General features: G+C 44.0%; 1 protein-coding gene across 2 annotated transcripts in view; it reads left to right on the forward strand.

Moving 5' to 3' along the window:
- Positions 1–20,025, forward strand: part of SIPA1L3 (signal induced proliferation associated 1 like 3) — a 116,842-nt gene that overhangs the window by 32,493 nt on the left and 64,324 nt on the right. The window lies entirely within an intron of this gene.

The following is a 20,025-nucleotide window of genomic DNA, read 5'->3' on the forward strand; positions in this document are numbered from 1 at the left end:
TTTAAATGTGAAGCTACTATGGGGAATGATGTTGATAATTTTTTAACCAACTTTGTGTAGGCCTTCGTAATTGACCGGGTTGTTCGTAGTTCAGTAAGAGTTAATATTTCCCTCAGGAGTTTTAACTTCTGTTCAAATAAATAGGAGTAAAATTGGAAGGTGTTAAAAGATGGCAATAATATATTCAATGGATGCTTATGCTTGGCTCTAAGTTTAAGGAGGCAGCAGGAGCATGCACAGGAATTTAAATTTACCCTTACCCCCCCAGTTCTATTGCTGGCTATTCTTCTGACTCATTGAGGAACTTGGGCCAGCTACTTTGCCCCATGTTTTCAAAGTGGCCTGTGATTTTTGGGTCCCCAACTTGACATCTTGGGTTTGAATTTTTTTAGAAGTGCCAAGCATCCCTCCCGCCCCCAGCTGACGTCAGCGGTTGTGCTGCAGCACTGCATGAGCGTTCTGTGATGGACATAAAAATTAAATTAACTAATGCAATTAAAAACCCCAGCGAGCATAAATGTTAGTTATAGCTAAGTATTCTGCACTGAAATCCACATGTGAAGAGCAGAGAACATCTGCACTCCTGGCCCGTCAGAGATGCAGCATGGAAAGCATGCTGTCTCCAGGCAGCAGATTTGCCTTTGTGTCTAATTGGTAATGTTTCTCTGTGAGCCTTTAATATGGTTTTGCTCATTGAGTTGACTGCTGTCCTTGTTTTGCTGCATTCAGAAGCTCTGTATGTCATTGTTGATCAGTGCCCCACTGGTAAGCAACAAACGGGGCTCTTCTGTGTGTATTATCTGGCTGTTTTCAACTGTGGCCCAACATTGTACTTTTGGCTCACAATGTGGGAATTGTGAAATAACACCATTCCTGATTGTCCTGGCTCCCACACAGTGCTACCCAGGAGGGAGCGCAAGGGGATGGCACTTGTTTCCATGCCTGGGAATCAGACCTGCACGGAACATGTTCACTGACCTTTCGCAGCTGGTGGAAAGCTAGGTGTTTTGAATTTTAGCTGACAGGAACCAGCTGTTGGAATAAGCCACATTACTACAAGCATCTTACCTTGTTTCAGTTTTGTCCTTGTAACTTTCTTTCTTTACTTTTTTGGTAAGCTGCATGCAGTTCAGCAAAGGGGTTACTGCTCGCATTTCAAATGTGTTAATTTTCTGGCTCTTCTGGCCTAAGCCAAACTCTGCCTTGTTCCTTTCCCTGGGGGGACTTCGTATAGTGGAGAATGAGCTGTACTGTTTGTGCTGCAGTCTCTAGGCACAATTGGCTACATTTCAGGCCCAGCTCTGAATTTCTGGCTCAGTTTCACTCCAGGCTGTTGAGGGCTTTTTGTGTTTGAATTGTGTAGAGCAGGTGTGACTAGCAGAAAGGCAGTAGAATATGACATTAGTGAGAGGAAGTTTTTCCTCACAATTGTACTTTTTTAGTGCAAGTTAATACTTTAGAGAGAGTCAAAACAAACCTGGGAATTCTGGATGCCCCATCATCTCAGGCATTGGCACTCTCACAGCAGGACTATCTGGCTATATGGACTCTCTCCTCAGGCCCTATGCCACCAGCACTCCTAGCTATCTTCGTGATACTACTGATTTCCTGAGAAAACTACAATCCATCGGTGATCTCCAAGAAAACACCATCCTAGCCACTATGGATGTAGAAGCTCTCCACACCAACATTCCACACAAAGATGGACTACAAGCCACCAGGAACATTTTCACTGATGATATGTCACACCTGGTAGCTGAACTTTGTGACTTTGTCCTGACCCACAACTACTTCAGATTTGGAGCCAATCTATACCTTCAAGTCAGTGGCACAGCTATGGGCACCCTCATGGCCCCACAGTATGCCAACATTTTTATGGCTGACCTAGAACAACGCTTCCTCAACACTCGTCCCCAAGCACCTCTCCTTTACCTACCCTACATTGATGACATTTTCATCATCTGGACCCACGGGAAAGAGTCCCTGGAAGAATTCCACTGGGATTTCAATAATTTCCACCCCACCATCAACCTCCACCTGGACCAGTCCACACAAGAAATCCACTTCCTGGACACTACAATACAAATAAAGGATGGTCACATTAATACCACCCCATACCTAAAACCAGCTGACCGCAATACAGATCTTCATGCCTTCAGCTTCCACTCTGGACACATTACACGATCCATTGTCTACAGCCACGCCTTAAGATACAGCCAGATTTGCTCCGATCCCTCAGACAGAGACAAACACCTACAGGATCTCCATAAAACATTCTTAAAACTACAATACCCACCTGGAGAGGTGAAGAAACAAATTGATAGAGCCAGACGGGTACTCAGAAGTCACCTACTTCAGGACAGACCCAACAAAGAAAACAACAGAATACCACTGGCCATCACCTACAGCCCCCAACTAAAATCTCTCCAGCACATCATTAAGGATCTACAACCTATCTTAACAGATGATCCCTCACTCCCTCAAGCTGTGGGAGGCAGACCTATCCTTGCTTACAGATAGCCCCCCAACCTGAAACAAATATTCACCAGCAACAGTACACCATACAAGAAGAACACTAACGCAAGAACATACCCCTGCAACAAACCCCGTTGCCAGCTCTGCCCACACATTGACTCTAGTGACACCATCACAGGTCCTAATCATATCAGCCACACCATAAAAAGCTCATTCACTTGCACATCTACTAATGTAATGTATGCCGTCATGTGCCAACAATGCCCCTCTGCCATGTACATTGGCCAAACCGGACTGTCACTACGCAAAAGAATAAATGGACACATCAGACATAAAAAATAACATCCATAAACCAGTCGGAGAGCACCTCAATCTCCCAGGACACTCTTAAATGACTTGAAAGTTGCCATACTTCTACAAAAAAACTTCAAAAACAGACTTCAAAGAGAAACTGCTGAGCTTGAACTGATCTGCAAACTTGACACAATCAAACTGGGTCTAAATAGGGACTTGGAATGGTTATCTCATTACAAGAATTAATTGTCACTGTTCACACATTCTCACCTCCTAATCAATGGTTATGAATAGGCCTCAACTACTTCCCCATTGTTGTTCCTTAGTCTTGGATATGTGTATATATATACCTGTTTGATTTCTGTTCCTTACATCTGAGGAAGTGGGTTGCAGCCCATGAAAGCTGATGGCTGCAGAAATTAAATGTGTTAGTCTTTAAAGTGCTACAGGACTCTCAGTCTGTATACAGCAAAAACAACAACATGGCTACTCCTCTGAATCAATACTTAATGTTTGTGTTACAGTAGCACTGGAGTCCTCAACCCAGGTCGGAGCCTATTATGCTAGGCGCTGCACAGATACTTAATGAGACAGTGCCTGCTGGAAGAGCCTACAGTCTAAACAGACAAGACAGGTGAAGGATTACTATCCCTGTTTTACAGAGGGCAGTGACACAGACAGACAATGACTTTCCCAAGGGAAAAGAGAACATTAAGCATCAGTGTTGGACAGTGTTAACATTCTCTGTGAAATCAGGAGAAGTGTATTGCAGAAAGGAGGTGGTTTTGTCAGGTTAATCAAAGGATTTTCTCTTTTTCCCCCTAACCTTAGTATAACTATAATTTAATATTTGTATTACAGTAACATCCAAAGGCTACTGCTGAGAACAGGGACCTACTGTGCTTAGAGTTTATAAAATGCTGAGGTTTGATTTTACTGGGGCTTGGAAGGTTTTGCGTGCCACTTTCTCCCCAGTTACCTGGGTTGAATGGCTGCTCTCTGGTAGTTCTGAGAGAGCCGAACTAAGTGACCGGTACCAAGAGTCACAGATCTGCTCCCGTTTCACTGTGCACTCTCTTCACCTTCCCATTTCTGTAGCACTGTTTTAATATAGTATTATTGCTATCATTTCCTGTACCAGGAAGTTAATCCACAGACTCCAGCAGCTGTGTAAGGAACTCTGCCTCTCCTGGCAAAAGTAAACTACTGTTTCCATCTCTTCCTTGGACTATTTAAAAAAAAATTTTTTTTTTGGCAAGGATGTCTAGTTCATATGAACTGGAGCACGGAGATGCAGCAGCTGCCCTTCTGAATCTTACTCCAAAGACACAGTGGCTTTGGCTTGGTCTTTTAGATAGTCCTGCGACATTTGTGAGTCTGTTCTGGAGACAAATGAATAGATCCGAGACTCTAAAATGGAGGGAGATAAAATGTTAAGAATCTCCTGGTAACATGCCCTGAAACAAACCAAGCAGCTTAATCAAAGGCATGTAGCCCGCGTGCTGAGAGGACTTTACAGACTTGCTCCCTTGATGCATCATTTGCAGATGCATTTATTACAGAATCATAGACTTAATCCCCTGTCCTGTAGCACAGCACTTCTGGTAGAGTTCATTGTCAGCACTGGCTGTGTCTTATCCCCTATCCTCCTTCCTTTATACATCTTAGCTGGGATTTCAAAGGCGCTTAAAGGACTTAGGCACCCACTTCATAAGTTGTGAGGCCAGAAGGGACCACTATGATCACTTAGCCTGGCTCCTGGATAACACGGGCCAGAGAAATGGAAATGCGACCAGTGATTCCTTCTCATTGCTGTGTCATTGACACTCACCTGATGGCTGGTGTCTGAATGAAGAGCTGACTTTTCTCACTGCTTAGTTTGCAGTTTCTCTAGGTTTGCATGGGGCTCTCTGATTGGTCATGCCAGGTCCATGCTGATGGGAAGGTTATCAAAAAGCACTGATGGGTTTATATTTAGTACTCAAGGACCTGCATACCCTGTTGGTAGGATTTGGGGCCTCCGAACTTGTACAAGATGAGGTCTCGACCCACTTTTAGGATGGGAACTACAGCCACAGCAATGCTGCAGAGTGGCTGTTAACATGTATTGTGCTCATGCTTAGAGGCCTATGTTCAGGAATCAGAGCCCCATCACAGGGCTGTAGGGAGACAGTGTCTTATTTTAAAGTGTTTTACAAATTGCACAACAGCGGGAGGTGTAAAAACTGATTTTCCCCACACACCCCAAGAATTGCCCAGTTGGGTAGTGAGAGCAGGTTGCTGTGAAATGGCTAGCTGGGAGCCAGTTGTCCTCTTTAACCAGATTAGCTCTTTCCTTGCTGTCTGTGGATGTTGCTCTAACATTACATGGAAAGTGGTGCAGTAATTGGGAACAATTCCTGTTTTCACATGCTTAGACCTTTCTCTGTCTCTTCAAAAGCATCGAATAGTTATTGATACCACCACTGACTTCGTTACTTTGGCCTCTAATCCAGCTGAAAATATCCCTGGCTTTCTGGCCCTGGGACATGAGTGGACCAAGAGATATGGGTGCTCAGCAGGTGACTATAGTGGAGAACGTACTGCATCCTGGGCAAGACCAAAGAGCCAAAACAAAAGCTCTCCAGCGAGCAACTCTGAAAGAAGCTTCCCATGCACTGCAGCTTCTTGTGCAACTGGAGTCCTGCAGCTAGAGCGGTGTCCATGTGCACGCCTGTGGATGTGTGCATAGGGCAGGTAGAGGGATCCTGGGAACTGCCATCCTGGAGCAGACCTGTGGTCCCCTCCTGTCTTTCAGCTTGCACAGAATGAAGGGAGGCTTCCAGTTTATCAGTTGTCTCTGAGCCTGAGGCTGATATGGAAAACTGAGCTCTGAGCAGGGTCCTGTGACAGCATCTAGCTGGAGATTCCCAGTACCTTTTCCTCTCTGCTAGCTGGTAAAGGGCAGACAGGCTGGGCTTTGTCCATGGCCTGGACTCATCTTCCACTTCGGGCTCTGGCTAGCTGGTGTCCATTCTGGATGTGTGCTTCCTTGGCTAATCTGTATCAATGCCCACTGCAGGGCTTCCTGCACCTTCCTCCAAAGCGAGATGGGGTATGCAATGAGCTGGGGCCACTGGGCTGATTGAGCCCAGTTGGCAGCTCTGTGCTCGGAAGAGAACAGCCCAGATGGTGTAGCTGGTGTGGGACCTGTCCCCCTCCACCCCGCTCCCTGCCACACCCCATAATTTTTTGTTTTTACTTCCAGGAATTTTTATTGTCTAGAAACGCTCCTTTGCCTGCCTTCCTTGGATAACCTTGCTGGAGGCTTTCAAAAGGAGGCTGGATATGATTTAGACCAGTGGCTCTCAGCCTTTCCAGACTACTGTATCCCTTCCAGGAATGTGATTTGTCTTGCACGCCCCCAAGTCTTACCTCACTTAAAAACTACTTGCTTACAAAATCAGACATAAAAATACAAAAGTGTCACAGCACATTATTACTGAAAATTGTTTACTTTCTCATTTTTGCCATATAATTATAAAATAACAATTGGAATATAAATATTGCATTCACATTTCAGTGTATAGTATATAGAGTTGTATGAACAAGTCATTCTGTGTGAAATTTTATTTTGTACTGACTTTACTAGTGCTTTTTACGTAGCCTGTTGAAAAGTAGGCAAATATCTAATTGAGTTCATATACCCCCCTGGAAGACGTCTGCATACCCCCAGGGGTACATGTACCCCTGGTTGAAAACCAGTGGTTTAGACACAACTAATCCTGCATCTTGGCAAGGGGTTAGACTAGATGACCCTTGTGGTCCCTTCTAATCTGATGGTTCTATGTCTGGCTTTGTAATTATGCAGCTGCTGCGGGGGAGACACCTGCAACCTCCCACCTGCTTTTGCGGGATGATTTTATATGAAAAAGAGCAAAATAGAGCTCGCTTATCATTCACAGTGGCCAAATATTGACTTTGCTCTCGCTAATCCTCCATGTACAGAAAGGTGGCTACCCTCTGTTTGCTTAGCCAGAAAGAAACCAAAATTTGCATTTGAAGAAGTCTGTGATCTCCTGTTTCACCAGGTTTCTCCCAGTGCTTGTCTGAGAGGGTCTCCATGCATATAAATTTCTATTTCAACACTAGTCTGATTGCCATAGTTGATTCAAGCATGGGGATCTCAACTTTACAGCGACCCTTATAATAAGAACATTTGACTTTGGGGGAGTCTTTCTAAGAAGCACCCGGTAGCAAGGCACCAAACTCCTATGGGAGTCAGTCACTGAACTGCCATTTGTACCTTTGAAAAACCTGCCTCTGTAGTGAAGAGGCTTTTGTTTTAAATGGTGCTAACAGGTTCCTAAATCATCATTGACACACCTAAATAAGTGGCTTGGCTTTTTGTGAATGTGTTGAGTATTCAGTGGTTCCCATTTGATTTCAGCCTCCACTGGCTATTATGGTGCCCAAAAACGACTTTAGATGCCTGGCTTTGGGAATCTTGGCCACAGTGTTTTCCTTTGTGCTGGGGATTAAAGGAAGGAGGAGTGGAAGGGAAAGATCTTTCCTCCCAGGATAGTAACAAGGGGTTGAGGGATGTGTAGGAGGTAAATGAATGGTCTTAATAACTACACCATACATAGTCTGTGCTGAATAATTCTTTGGTAGCTCTTGGTCATATGTCTGCTGCATTATTCCAATAAAAACTGATATAAAAAACTGGTCCGTGTAAGGATGGTCTGTGTATTCCCTGGTGGGGAAGTGAGCAGAAGCTGCCTGCCCTTTATCTCCAAGAGCATCATTGTTTAGCGATGTTACTTAGGGGACACAGCACGATCACTTAAATAGTTCTGACCATCTGTGCTGTCCGGTGTGTTTGCTCTAGTGGATTCCAGTGATTTCTCATTTCCTGGAGGAAATGTCGTTGCAGAAAGAATTGTGAGTAATCAAGAAATGACACACTGTGCATTCCCTTCTCTTTGCAACCTCAATGCCTAGAAGACATGCTAAAATGGAGAAGAGAAAGGAAAATATTAGTCAGAGGAAATCTTGGGCTTTCTTCTTCAGAAGGAGTCACGGCTTAGTCAAGAGTTCAGGAGTCCAGCTCATTTCATTGACATTGGGTGAACTATCTTGGGGGTGAATTTGGTCTAGGAATCTATAATTGACTGCATACTTCAGTCACTTTAACTTCTGATCCAAGAAGCACACCCTCAAAGCCTGAGAATTTCCTTATTTGTAATATGGCAATAAAAAAGGAAAGCCACCTAATTATCTCTAGGTGCACTGTTTACTTTTGTCTCTAAAAGGGCTTTTGAGAGGGATAAAGGTTTGTTCTGGTGCTTCCTGGAGATGCTTCCAGTTGCCATTGCAATTACTTGAGGTAAATATAGATCATAAAAGTGTTTGGTTTGCTTTGAATTGACTCCTACCAGGGCTTTCCTTTCATGCGGATGAGCAACTCTTTTGGAATTTAACCCTCTGGAGCTTGTTGAATGCAGCACGCTCTGGCAGGATCAGACAGCTTGTTGCATCTTAAGTTACTTGCTTCCGCTTCAGTTTGCTTTTGTGACAGTTGAAAAATCTGCAGATTAGATTTTGAAACTCAATGCCCATTTTGTACTGGGCTCCAATAGGCACATTAGCGACTTTGCCCCTGGAATCCAAGGAAAACATGCACAGCATTGAATTTATTGGTGCAATACATGACTTAAGAGATTACTTGAAAGAGCTAAGGAGGGGGTAGGGGAAGCCTAAAGATGTAGATAATGCTGGTGGTGAGCAGTAGGTTTGTAAATCAGACCCTAGCCCTATAGCCTGCCTTCTTCGCCTCAGCAGCATTGTTTTCTTGGTTGAATAGTCTGTATTCGAATGGAAAAGAAATATTTTGTCCTTTTGAAATGCTTGAGCATGTCACTACATAACACTGTGTGGAATGTGCATGGAATTAATTATCCATGGATTTTGAAGTACATTTGAATAAATCAAAGGAGGTGCTTTCTGCTATGAATTCTTCAAAAGAAATTAACATGAGATACTTGGTCTGTGAATCATTTGGCATGGGGACAAAGATGACTTTCTGGTAATTGCTTTTAATAGCTGAAGTCTATTTTCAAAAGCAGGTATTTCTGACTGTGACAACTTGAATCTTCCAATTACTAGCCCCTTCACACTTGGATTAAGTGGGGACACCTTTGTGGCTGCTTTGTCAGTTAAACATCTTTGTAGTTCTATTGGGATGGATTTGGCCCACTGTCTACTCAGGCTTTGAAAATATTTGTATTGGAAAGAGTCACTGCTACATGCCAATTAGAAAGCATGAAGTGTTGAGTTTAAGGGAGCACCCTTGGGAAGTACAGGGATTGTCAGTGTATCCTGACTAACGTCTAGTCTATTGGTATAATTTAGAGATGCTCTTGTGGTTAAAACTCCAGACTGGACTTGGTAGATCGGGGTTTGGTTTCAGCTCTGCCGCAGACTCACAATGACACCTTGGGCAAGTCATTTTCTCTGCCCTGGATTCAATTTCCCAGCTGTAACGTGGTGGTGATCAGCCTGCCTTTCTTCTCCCACTCTTTGTGTATTAGCTATTTAAGCCCCAATCCTGCGAACACTTATGCCTGTGCTTAGTTTTACCACTGTAAATTGATTTCAGATCAGTGGAACTACTCAGTAATTAAGCACATACATAATTTTCAAACTGAGAGCTCTTGGAGTCAAGGACTTGCTTTCTAGGCTTATGTACCTCACACAACAGGACCCTCCTCACAGTTGTTGAGACCTGAAGACATTGCAGTAATAGAAAAACACAAATAAGGTGCTCCTGTCTCTAAAGTGCTAGGTATTTCCTCAAAAAATAAAAATGTTAAAAGGCATGTAGGGTTTCCCTTTTTATACATTGGGGCATACTTTTGTATTTGCATTCGAAATGATCACTTACATGTAATGAACTCTTCTAAGACGTGCCAGACCAGAGTAGCTCTCCTTCCCTCTTTGAGTGACCATAAAGTTCAGAATATGATGTGTCAGATTTTTTTATTTTAAAAGCCTCTTTAAAAAATTAGATTGGAAATTAATTAGATCGAAGCAGTCACTTGAATTCTAAAATCACATACCAGCTGTTGCCCTCTTCATGCAACTTTTATCATGTTGCAGGAGGCAGAAGTCCTTTCCTCATAATATTTACTTACATTGCCATGTTATCCCACCCGTATTGGCTAGGCAGCGACAAAGAACATCACCTATATCAATAGAATGCATAATTTATGCTAATATCTGCCAGACCATCTGTTGCTCTCTCTTTATTGACTGACTGAATGGCTCTTATTCAATGTAATTATTCCACTGTCAATATCCCTTTTATCTAGAAAAAATGAAGTCAGCCTTTCAAGCACTCTGACTTTTCTCAGTAGTCTCTTCAACAAGTGTGTATACATGCGTGTATATTTTTAGCATTGGAATCAGTCTCCTGCATGGATTTTCTCTGGAGCGGAAATGCTGCTTGGTTTATGCAAAAGTAGAGTTTACAGTTTCTTCTAGTTTTAAATCTAAGCAAAGCTGCTTTAATGAAATTGCGCACTGCTCAATGATTCCTGGTGTGTGTCTGCCATCAGAATCCAGTTAAATGAGAGCTAGCTATCTTGTGAATTGCTTGAGCAGCTTCTTCCTTGGATGTGTTTGGGAGCCTTTTTTTAGAAGAAAAAAAAAAAACCAACCAACTGTTCGTTCCTTACTGCACAGATTTCTGTTGCCCTCAGTAGCCCACTCAGTCACAGTTGTAAATAGTGAATCTGTAAATAATTACAGCTGGTGGCCAATTAAAACACAGGCTTTGTTTGTTTTCCCTGAACTGTGGCAGAAAGAGGTGAATTGCATATCCTATGACCCCTGCAGCATAACTTAGGTTTTGTTTAACTGTAGATGGGACTGACTTTCACAAGAGCAGAAGATAGCAGTGTTGTCCTGCACTTCAGACTTAATAAGCACATGATGATGGAGAAGTCAGAATGCATCTCTGATTGCTTATGTGGCAGACATACTCCTTGTAATTAATTTCAGGGTTTCTAGTGTCCTTGGGCAGCTTCTGAGCATGGCTAATGAAATATCTTGCCCTCTTTCAGACTGAGCCATAAAGTAAACAAAATATTTTATCCATTATAACTAAGCTCAAGAATCCAGGAACTGTTACCTAAGGGAAAATTGCATTAGGGTGCTCTTCCTGTTTGTTCTTACTGCTGTTAAAGATGGAAATACCAACAATACCAGCAAACTCCCCTGTAAGTTCTTATCGGGCATAAACCTACTTTGTCCTAAATCCTTGGCCAGTAACAAGTGCCAGTGTGTCTGTATGGTTGGTGGCTTCTCTGAGTACAATCCAGGGGAAAGATTTCTGGGACGAAGAGCACATTCCACCCCTGCTTATGTGACCCTAGCTGGGCTCACAAGGTGGTCCACTTGTCCCAACAACACAACCACAACTGTTCCCTGCGGTGTTTGTGGCATTGTGATCTGATGGAGAGGAAATTCTCACAAGCTTGGATTGGAGGAATTCACTAAATCGTAGATGTGAGAGATGATAACCTAATAGATCAGTCTTGTTGGTATGAACTAGGCTGTTGATATGTGATTTCATGCACAATGATTACTCAGCAAGCCTTTTTGTGGGAAAGTTGGTTTTGCATCATGGGTTGTTTATCTGTGGTAACTTCAGAAAATTGTTAGAAGTTGCAGGTGTTGATTTCCAAAAGTAACAGTCCTGATTTTCCTTTCCCTTTCACTGGCTGCTTTAAAGCTGTGAGAGAAGAGTTCTGCCACGATGAATCTGGCCCCAGTATTTCTACTCAAGATTTTTATGGCTGGGATTTCAAAGGATCTCGGATTGAATTGGGTGTCCAACACTTTTATGCCACTTGGAAATCTGATCCTAGATCTGTTTAAAACTATTTTATAAAGAAATCGGGGTGCGATTTTCACTTGGGAGAGTTAGGAGCACAAGTCCCAGTGAAAGTCAGTGCGGCTTGTGCCCCTGATTTCTTCAGGTGCTTTTGAAATCCCCCATTTTACAAGTCTGGACCTGATACTAATCTAGGCTGCAGATTTATTTGCTGTGCTGTAAAGCTGGTCTGAGAAGAGAATCAGGCTCACTTTTCTTTATCCATTTCTCTATTGATCCCATTTCTTTAGCTTTCGCTTCTGTGAGTTGTCGTGACTGCCATCACTCCCAGCCTGCTTTAGCTGCGTAAGCATATGATGATGGAGACCAAATGCTAATCTGGTCACCATCTGACCAAGCAATCTGCCCTTTGGTCCGATAGCCATCTGGTCAAGGTGATGATATTGCAGGCTAGAGGGCATGGAAAACTATTTTGTTTTCCCTTTGACAGCTTAATCAAATGCTGAACAGGAAGTCCAGCTGGCTGGTTTCATGCATCTGACACAGATGCACAATAGAAACCCTATTACGTAGGGTTTACAGTTGAGTAATTATTTGCATGACACTGTGCAGGTAGTGCTGTTAGTCCGGCATAGGTTGCTCCTTAGTGGGTTTCTGTGTGGTGTCTGTCTCACGTGTCTCAGTAATTACAAAGCTGTTTCTTCTTGGTCTTCCATTGTGCCTTTTGATTTAAGTTTGAGAAAATCTGCTGTGTGTTTATTCCAAAAGCATCTACTTAACGTGATTATTGTGCTCCTAAATCACTTACTCTGTTTTTTACATAGTCCCTCTCTATGTGCCTTGTTAGTGTTGTTAGAGAGACAAAATGGGTGAGGTATTATCTATTTTATTGGTGAGAGAGACAAGCTTTCCAGCTTACACAGAACTCTTCAGTGTTGTTGAGAACTAGGAGTGATTTTCTGTAGAAGCAGTGTGTCTATCACATTTGTTTCCGGTCTTCTGTTTAACATTAGGGGAGTGCATGTTTTAATTGCGATGGTACCAGAGTTGGGGTATAGTATGTAGATGTATGAAATATAATGTATCTAAAGTAGCAGAGGCAATCATCCTGGCATTGCCACCATCTTAGGAAATTTTGTGTGTTGGGAGTTTACTCGATGGGACAATCTGCCAAAGGAAAGTCCTGCACTTGGGCCAACAGATCCATCTCCCATATAGTAAAATGGGTTGAACTATGTTGTTGAATAGTTTAGCAGTAGTTTTGTTGGGATTCAACTCTACTAATCTTGTCAGTCAAGCCTCCATTGCGTTTCCTGTTAGAACCAGACATGATTTCCCAGAATGACAGTCACCTCCATCTGACAGTGTGAATGCTTTGTGGCTAACATCCTTTGAAAGGTTCTGTTAGAAGGTCTTTCAGAAAATGCCTCTGAATAGCAGAAAACCCTCAAATAGGAGCACTAACCTAGCTTTGTGGAAACACTTCTTCATTTGGTCCCATCAGAAAGGTGCATCTCCAGATCGGGCTTTCTTGGACCTCAGACTGGACTATCTTCTCTATCTAAACCAGAGTTCGGCTGTTAGCTCTGTAAGGGACCATCTGGCAGCTATTTCAACCTTCCATGTCTCGCTAGATAGTAAATCCCCTTTTTCCAACCCTGCCATCACCAGATTCCTAAAGGATTTGATCAGATTGTATCTACTTGCGCAAGAGCCCATCCCTTCCTGGAATCAGAACGTGGTCCTAGCAAAATGTAAAGTAATTAAGACTTGAGTAGAGTGACTTGGATTTACATTGATGATTGAGAGCAAAATGTGGCCCTCTGTATCTGTCTTACAGTGGCTCCTAGAGGTTCCAATGGCGATGAAGGCCTTGTTGTGTTTGTACAGCACCCAGCACAGAGTGACTTCCCCAGGTCCTGCAAGGGATCAAAGCTAGGAATAGAACCCAGCCATCCTTACTCCCAGTTCTGTGCCCTACTCACGGGACCATGCTGTCCCACACTGCAAATGTTTTCTCAGCACAGCTGGGATGGGCAGGGCATGGGTAAGCGGGGCAGAATTGAGTGGGAAGGGGCAGCAGTGACTGATCTTTGAGGCAGGCTAAGGACAAGAGGCTGGTTGCAGGCTGCATGTTACTGGAGTGTGCCATAACACTACTTTAGCAAGCACTGCACGTTTAATTATTTAAAATTCGGTGTACTGACTGATCTCCGTCTAGTCCAGCCACATGACAATGCTGCCTCAGGCTGCTCTGCGAGGGAGTCAGTGAGACAAGACCTGAGGCTAGCAGAGACTGGTCATAGATCAGAGATGCAGTATCTAGGTTTGAGGAGCACAGGGAGTGGATTGCCTGCATCTCCTGGGAGCCTCACTGCGAATGATATCTGGCACAGGAGGAGCTGTGCTGCCTAACTTCTGTGCTGTAGCCAAAGTGGCTGGGCTTCTGCAAGATGGGAAGAGGGGGTAAACATGACAGTAGTAGTACTGGAATGAGCATATAGAAACACCTCTAAAGAGTGGGAAGGGGTGTGGGAAAGCTGGTGGGGAGTACAGTGCAGTCAGCTCCCAAAAGTCATCAACAGCCATGTCTAAATCCAGAGCCGCATGGCTTTGATTGGGGTGACTTTAAACTGATGAAGTTAAACTGGTGCAAAATGCTGTGTGGATACTGGTTTCAGTGTAAGCCACACCTGGTTTCAGTTGCATTTGTCATTTAGGAACCATGCTTAAGATAAACTGAATTAAGCTACTCATAAACCGAAATCAATAAGTAAACCCATCTGAGCTAGTTTTAACTAAACTGGAGCAAGTTTGCATATAGACAAGGGCTAAGATGCTTATTGCATTAAATGGGGTTTTTGAAGTAGCAGCCCGCTATTTTGTATTCCTTCTAAAGACCAAAATCCTCTCCATCCAGAGCCTCATGTAGCTGAATTCCTGCAAGCAGAACCCTTGAAATAGCTTTGGAATAGCTCTGGCTAGAAAGATGGTAACCCCCAGACAAGAGACACTTCCTGGGCCTGATTCTCTGTCACCTGGCATCTTGTGCAGTCAGGTGCACCTGTGCAAAGTGGGTGTGAAACGTGACTGAATCAGAATGGCAGCATGTGCAAAGTGGGTGTGAAACAAGACTGAATCAGAATGGCAGCTTTGTGTACTTGCTCTACATGGAGTAAAGGCTGCACATGGCTCAGGGCAGCAGGGACCTGGACCCTCTGTTTAACTAAGGTTCATCCCAGGGATTAAGCAGAGATGCAGATGCTAGATTAACTCAGACTGAGAGCGCCGATATCTAGGACTAGTCTGAATGTTCCTGCCAGGTTGCAAGGACTGTAGTTCCCAATGACTTCAGCTGGAGTTTTGAGTACTCAGCTCTTCCGAAAACCAAGTTTTAACCTCCAGATGCCCTTCCAGTCCCTACATCCTGCTCTCCCCTCCACTGAAGGCAATAATCCTGACACTAATCATTTTCCTGCCAACCCTTTGTGTTGTGACAAATGAGAGACTTCAGGTGGAGAAGGAGCAGGAGCAGAAGCAGATGGGCTCTCAGGAAACAAAGGATCTGGTTCCCGTTTCCACACAAAGGTTCCTGGTTATGGAGCATGGGGCTAGGACATGGGGAGTATGCAATATGCTAGCAGGGCTGTATCTAAATGGCTTGTCTCTGTACCACCTTGGGAGCCCTTTGAAACGTGTAATCTCCTACAGATGTGTTAATGGTGCCTGAGTGAATACAGCTGCAATATTTAGAGCCCAGCTAGAGATGTGCTTGGTGCCGACTAGTAGTCAATATGCCCTGGTTTTAAAGTACATGCTTTAGATATGTGGACAAGAACTGACAAGAACTCTGATCTTGCCAGTGCATGGGGGCATTTTTCAAAGGTACAAAGGGCAGTTAGGCAGCGTAGGGTGAGATTTCCAAAAGCATCTGGTCCCCATGACTTGCTCCTTAGTCACTTAGGGGGAATTGTGGAAAGGCATTGGAGGACTAGTGGTCCTCCAGTGTTATCACAGAGCTAACTGGTGTCCAGAAGTCGAGTTGTGCCTACTTGGGTACCTTTAAGGTAATGTGTCATCTCTGAACTAGAGCCTTAGTAAGCCCCATGCAGGGATGAGTCAGTCCTGTGCTAGACTCCTGCCAATCCACAAGCTAGGAGCTGGTCCGCTCACTCAGGGCAGGTAGATAAGCCTCACCAGAGAAACAGCAACTCAGTCTGCCCAGTGTTGCTCAGTGGCTTGGCACTCTTCCCACCTGATTGTGGTAAGAGATTCCACAAGCGGTAGCCTTCTCCAGCCCTGTTCCATCCCTGCTCTGGACTCCTGAGTCTGGTTCTGACCCCTTGGCTCCAACCACTAGGTCTGATTGCCACAGAGCCGAACTCTAGGCCTGACCATCCCTGTCACAGTTTCATGCCAGCCAACTCATGTTCCTAGTGCCACTGCACATGAGGGATGGGTTAGTGGGGGGCAGGTAGGTGTCAGAGTGACAGGAACACTTGAGCTATAACACAAGCTAACTTTGCAGGGAAGATCAGCCCTTACGCACATTTGAAAATCCCACCCCAAGCCAATGGGAGTTGGATGCCTGACTCTCATCTGTGCCATGGAGAACTTTCCCCTATAGTATGTGCTTAATGTTAAGCACATAAGCTTTCACTGGGACTACTCATTCTTAAAACTAAACACGTGCAGAAGAGCTGGCAGGCTCAGGGCCTTAAGAACCTGGAGGGACTATACTGCCCCATATGCTCTGCACAGCGTTCTTCAGTCTGCTTTGTGCTCTGCAGCCAGAGGCGGGGACTCCTACAGACTTTGTGACAGTTGGCCAGAGCTTTGTGTGAATTTCTGTCTTCAACTTGAACAGCATTGTGGGGGCAGACTTGCTATCTAACCCCAATTTCATCCTGCCAGGTGGTGGTGATGGTCTCCTCAGGAACAACTTCCACTGTGCATTGTTTATAATGAGACTACAGAAGTTTAGCCAACCTGACCATGACCCCTTTTCAATATTTCGTTGTATTAAAAGCAGTATTAACATTAAAAAAGGGCACAGTCACATGTGCTGCTGGAATTAACTGCCCAAGACTCCAGGGGAGAACCTCATTTCAGTCTCCGCGCAAACTCTGGCAGCCCTTGCCCAGCATGCTGTAATAAATCATTGCTTTGTGTAGACACTGTGGTAGATGAATCAAAGCCTTTACATTTCCAGATAATACAGGGATTTCAAATCATCTGATGGCATGGAAGCCTTCAAGCTGATGGGGCCTGCCATGTTGTCATGGTAACTGACTGTTCAAATTAAGAGTATATTGTAGAGGTTTGGACTCCACTAGAGCCACTTCCGAGTTCTTCCTCCTTCAGAGAAATGTTCCTGAGTCTGCGAGAATTCCAGCCAAGGGACCCCTGTATATACAGCTCGGTGACAGGATAATGCTTATAGACTTTCCTGGTATATTATATAAAAATGAAGATAGATCGAAGGTGAATGTGGCTTTTCAGTCTCGCTTTATACTTATAAGTGAATTATACATGGCTTATAAAGGGTTAAGAAATGATTATTCAATATTACTAGCATGTCACAGACATGAGTAGCATGTTAATAGTATAGATGGTTAGATGTGCCACAATAGATGGTGGTATAATTGGTTATAAGCAACCTATTGCCTTGTTGGACTCTGACAATCTATAACAATTGACCAACCATTTATTAAAACATATTGTTAACCCTTTACAAAATATTTATTAAGATTTGACCAACTTTTCTGCATGCAATTTGATGGCAAGCAGTCGTGCCTGTGAGCTGTAAAAGAGGGGAGACCTATATCTCATTGTCATAATTATTTCTCCTGACTAGAGTGGATTGTCCTGATCTTCTCTTGCCAAATCAATGGCCAGTGGGCATTTCCAACTTTCTAGTGGCTTGGACCTGTTAGAAAAAGGTCTATAAAATCATGAATGGTGTGGAAAAAGGAAATTGAGAAGGGTTATTTATATTTTCACATAATACAAAAACCAGGGGTCATCCGATGAAATTAATAGGCAGCAGGTTTAACAAAAAAGAGGAAGTACTTTTTCACAAAGCTAGCCAGGAACTCATTGCCATGGGGTGTTGGGATGGCCAAAAGTATAACTGGGTTAAAAAAAAAAAAAAATGGAGACATTCAGGGAGGATAGGTCCACTAATATCTATTAGTCAAGATGGTCAGGGACACAGCCCCATGCCTGAAGTGACCCTAAATCTCAGAAGCCAGGAGTGGAAGACAGGTGGATCACTCCATAATTGCCCTGTTCCATACACTCCCCCTGAGTCTCTGGTACCAACCACACTCAGAGACCGGCTACTGGACAAGATGAGCATGCTATGACCCAGTATGGCAGCTCTTATGTTCTTAAAGCCAACATGAAGGAGCGTAAATAAAACCCTCCTGAGCCCAAGCTGTGCTAATTTGTACCTCAAGGGGAATGCCAAAACTTGGATCTAAAATAAAATGACCAACCTCTCTCTAAGTGTTTAATATAAGTCTGCCCTTTCGTCTCTTCTGCTTCTTAGTGTAGAAGTGCAGGGAGTCCAGACAGAATAATGCCCTGGCTCTTCCCCTGAGAGGTGGTGAGATTGTAATGAGGTAAATGGAGACTATCCATCTCTGTAATAGGGGAATCCTGCCTGCTTCACAATGCAGCTCTAATTTCCTGTTCCTTCAAGTGTATTGCTGCAAGGAAGAGTAGCAGTTTAGCATGAATAAGTCTCTCCATCAGCCTGTGAATAGGCACTCAAGTCAAGTGCTCAGGCATCATTTGTTCCCCTGAAGGGACAGGCCTGGGGAAGGGATGTGTGGGTTGCAAGCAATGTTCTGAGCACCATTTGCATTTGGAAACACTGAACTGAATTTATCCCACTTACTCTGAGAGGCTGAGTCCCACATAAATGGATCAAAACACCATGCTGGTCCTGTTGAAAAGCATTCTTCAAGGATCGCATGGCAAAGGGACAATAGCCATGAAATCCCATTCACATCGATAACCTTCTGTCCGTGTCAGAGCAAGCAACCATCTCTTTCAAGCTGATGGAGGAGACTGTGGGCCAGATATTCAAAAGAGCTTAGCACCCAGCAGCAACCATTGCTCTTAGTCTAGGGGGAGAGGTGATTCTGCATGGCACTCAGTGAGAGCTGTTGGGTGCTTGAAAATCCTGCTTTAGAGCCTTTGGGTTCAAAAGACAGTTTATTCTAGTCCCGATAGTCTGTTAAGGCTGTGTACAGACCTTTAGCAGGCAGGAGCGCAGTTTAATTTGGTGGTTGCATGATTGGAGAAATGAACTGGCTCAGTGCTGAGCTGTATTTCCCTGCTTAAGAGAATATAAGAACACAAATTTAATTGTGCGCCTTTCTGAATAGACAGTAGTATTGATGAAATAGGAAGGGATCTTAAATACCTGAAAATGCTGCCCCTCATCCGGTTTCCTGATTAAATTCTGCAATAATGCATGCAGATCTTATAAGCACTGCTTCTAAGGAGAGTCAGGTTTTGACTTTGCCTGGCTTTGTGATGCTTTAGAAATACAGCTCTCTTTTTTATTGGAGTTCAAACAGTCTCTAGAAGAAATGTGGAGAAATTAAAACTTGAGCACGTGCCTGCTGCTGCCTTTAAACAGAATTTTTAGCAGAATTTTTGAATGCCTCTTTAAACTGAAATTTCTGGCCTCCAGATCTCTGGGTGCGGAGTTGAGTGGCCTCACCCCTTCTGTTCAATGAACATTCCATGGATCATGTGACCCTTTTATTGTACAAAAGCGTTATCGGTTTGCTGTTTACCCAAGACAAAAGTGCCAGCATATGTCTTGTGCTTCGTACCCAATTACTGCACCACCTGGAGCTTTGCTCGAGTCCGTGCTGCTGTTAATTTGCACCACACTGAACTGCCCAGTATCTAGAACCTACAGTGTTCCTCCCATCTACCAGCTGTAGTTGTCCCGCTTGGGTGCCAACCACCGTTAGTGCCCTAAAGAGCAGCAGGCTGCTAGAGTGGCAGCCCAGGCCCATAGAACTAGGAGCGGTGTGCTCAGCAGAGTAATGCAGTAGATCAGCAGCATACGTGCTTAAGGGGGCAGGTGCCCACCGTAACAAAGCGCATTGCTGCAGTTTCTAAATTAAGCTCTATCTATCACTGGCCAGTTGGGTAATCTTGGACAAGTCACCTCTGCTTTCTGTGGCCTTGATTTCTCCCTGAACATTGGTTATCTCTGAAAGAGACACTGTAGCTCATCCACAGGTTACTGGGCTTGATGCAGGAATGGCTGGGAATGATTCTGTGGCCTCTCTTGGAAGTCTGTAAAGAGCGGAGGAAGTACATCCAGTACCTGAGCTGTTTTAGGCAGT

Source organism: Emydura macquarii, unplaced genomic scaffold (assembly GCF_026122565.2).
Source record: "Emydura macquarii macquarii isolate MOO-44397 ecotype Brisbane River unplaced genomic scaffold, CSIRO-AGI_Emac_v2 contig_1790, whole genome shotgun sequence".
In the NCBI taxonomy this organism is placed as follows: domain Eukaryota; kingdom Metazoa; phylum Chordata; order Testudines; family Chelidae; genus Emydura; species Emydura macquarii.